General features: G+C 53.2%; 1 protein-coding gene across 2 annotated transcripts in view; it reads right to left on the bottom strand.

Moving 5' to 3' along the window:
* Positions 1 to 2807, bottom strand: part of FAM163B (family with sequence similarity 163 member B) — a 22582-nt gene extending 19775 nt beyond the window's left edge. Inside the window, exon 1 of one of the 2 annotated variants that reach the window (XM_015644938.1) lies at positions 2541 to 2807. The gene's annotated coding sequence lies outside the window, so the exon portion shown is untranslated. Of the gene's footprint in view, positions 1 to 2303; positions 2381 to 2540 lie in introns of those variants that run through there. The other variant, XM_015644939.1, reaches the window with a different exon arrangement.
* Positions 2808 to 2822: the final 15 nt, after the last annotated feature.

Below are 2822 nucleotides of genomic sequence, written 5' to 3'. Positions count from 1 at the left end.
CCATATCCATATCCATATCCATGACAACACGGCACACAGGTGCTGGAACAGGCCAGGTGACAAGGCACCTAACCATCCCTGCTTCTCCACCAGCACTGAGCAGCCAGAGGGAAAAGCTGAGTCAGGCAAATCCCTTGGAGCCTGGCCAGCTGCAGCAGCACCCCTTGCCCCACGTGCTGGGCACTGAGGACACATCCTGACATCCCAAAGGCCGGTGGCACAGACTCTGCCAGGCTGTGAGGATGCAATGAAGCTCTCTGGGCTGCACATAAATGCCTGAGGGAATTGAGAACCTTCATCTCTTCGAATCTGGCACCCAGAAAAACTTTTAAATATCCTAGAGGGGTGCTGAGGGATGCTGTAGGGTCAGGGGTGTTCTTCAGCTTCAGAGTGGGAAACATTTGGAAAGGTTTTGGTTCAGTAAACCACAGGCAGCGAGTCTGTCCCTTACCCACTGCTGAACACATCCTCCTCAGAGGGCAAAGCCCCTCAGTCAGACCTTCAGGCTTGACTCTTGTGTCACCTCCACGAGGGTTTAGGGACTGCCACAGATTCACTGGGAAAGGGTCAGGAGATGTGAGAGCCAGAGCCATCTGTGAGGCTTTGCTGGAAAGCAGCGATGAGCACAGCGAGGACACCACACCACTGGTGATGTTCTGCAACTCGCTGTGCTCAGGTAGGCACAGGTATTTCAGAGCTGCTTGTGTTTGTAAGCTGTGCCTGCTGGCAATAAAACAAAAAGGAACCAATGTTTCCTTCCTTCACCTCAAATCCCCACATCCTTTCTGAACGAGAACCGATGTAGTGTGGGGTGATAAATCAACATCAGTAGCTTTGCAGGGGATTTTGAAGTTCTTAATCTCTCCTGAACACCAGCACCATTCCTTAAGAGGTCCTGTCATCCTCCTGCACAGAAATCCTGGCATGCAGAGGAAGGAGGTTACACTTCTAATTACAGCTGCATGGTCTTTAAGGTGTTTAAAATCCCTTTTCACCAAGTGACAGCCCCTAATGCACCTTCCTGCTCATTTCAGGCAAGAAGAAAATCAACCACAGAGACTGCAAACAACCTCCAGTTATTCACAAGCCATTGCAAGGGGGCAGGAGCCTCAGTACAGGTGGGAGATAACTCAGGCACTCACTTCATGCACAATTCATGTCAACTGCTTTCCCTCACAGCGCTATAATTTAGGTGCTTCCTCTGCGAAGACAAGATGTGTTGACTGAAAATCTCATCCTACTGGGTACTTTTGCTCAAATGAAGTTGCCCAGGAGCACCATCTGCACACTAAAAATTGGGATAACTCACCAGGTTCCCTAAAATGACAGCCATACATCATGACAGACTGAAGTGCTGAGTTTTCCCATCTAGGTTTTATGCTGATTTCGCTGCTCGTTTCAGGCTGGAAGACAATCTGTTGAACCTCAAAGTGCCATCTTCTCTTACCTTGAATTTATTCTGCCAGAAAACCGTCTACCTTAATGAGTATGAGCACACCCCCACTACCTCACAAGTTTTGTGATCTGTTGTGTCAAATATAAATAATCCTGTCTGAAAGAGGTCGATATGGGGAAATGAAAAGCCATCTTCCCTTGGGGGATTTCTCTCTCCCTCCCACAGCCCCCCTGAGCCCTCAGGCTACCTTTAATGTGCTGAACAGCATCCATGTGGCTCTGAGAGCACAGACCTTCATGGCTGCTGGATCCAGAGTGACAAAAACAACCCACAGGTGACTGTGCCTCCTCCTTCCTCGCATTCCTCTCCATCACCACCGCTTTGCTGAGTGTGAGTTAATGGGATGGTTTGCTACCTAACCCAGGACTGGGGTGTCCTACAAACTCATTGGATGGAGAGGGGGATTCTGATGTCTTTTGGGGCCAGCACATGAGATGGAAACAAAGTGAATCACATGGCTCCAGGTGAGATGTCCAGAAAATGAAAAGAGCCAGTTCCAGTCCCATGCTGAGTGAGCAAAGGGGGTTGAGGCGTCCCTGGGGCAGAGAAGGACACGACCTGCACACCCAGGAAAGGCATGGGATTGGGCAGCTTCCCCGCTCCATCCCTGAAAGGTGCCTGCACGACATCCCTCACAGGCTCTGAAGATGCTGTGGGATGAGGGAAAACCGAGCCTGGAGCACCCCAGTATTTCCCACACAGGTCTGAGGCGGCGGGACTTGCTCGATACCTCCGGGCAGGCTATGGGGGAGAGGATGCCGTGCAGTTCTCCATGTCCCTCCTCACCCTGTCTCCCCCTCCAAATCCCTTCCCAGCCCCACTCCGGGCAGCCGGGGCTACCGTGTACCTGCTGCCCTCCGTGCGGGCATCCCGGGGATGCGGGGCTCGCTGCCGGCTCCCCCGAGCACCGATCCCAGGCAGTTTCGGATGCACCGGCAAGAGGCGGCGGGGGCGGGAGCGAAGCAAACAGGGAAAAAACACCGCGAGAGACCCCAGCGCCGGCAGAGATGCGGAGAAAGGGCCCGGCAGAGCCGGGGGGGTCCCGCGGAGCCCCCGCTCCGGTGCCTTCTCCAGCTCCGCTTACCTTCAAACGGGGGAATGGGGCCGGCTCGCTCAGGTGAGGACCGCGTCTCCCGGAGTCTCCCGCTCGGAGAGCATCAATACCAAAATAAACGGATTAAAAAATTATTATTATTAATAATAAAATTCTTAAAAATTAAATAACGGTTAAAAAAACCCAGAAAACAAATTAAAAAGGAGAAAGGAGGCTGAGGAGGCGGGCTGCAGCGGCGGGCTCGGAGCAGGCAGCCGGCAGCAGCCACCCCTGTCGGCACATGGCCGGGCCGGCGGCTCTGCGGGGGCCGCT

The sequence above is a fragment of the Parus major genome, chromosome 17, assembly GCF_001522545.3.
Source record: "Parus major isolate Abel chromosome 17, Parus_major1.1, whole genome shotgun sequence".
NCBI classification, from domain to species: Eukaryota; Metazoa; Chordata; class Aves; order Passeriformes; family Paridae; genus Parus; species Parus major.
The sequence above is the reverse complement of the archived record's forward strand: the minus strand, read 5'-3'. Positions and strand labels throughout refer to the sequence as shown.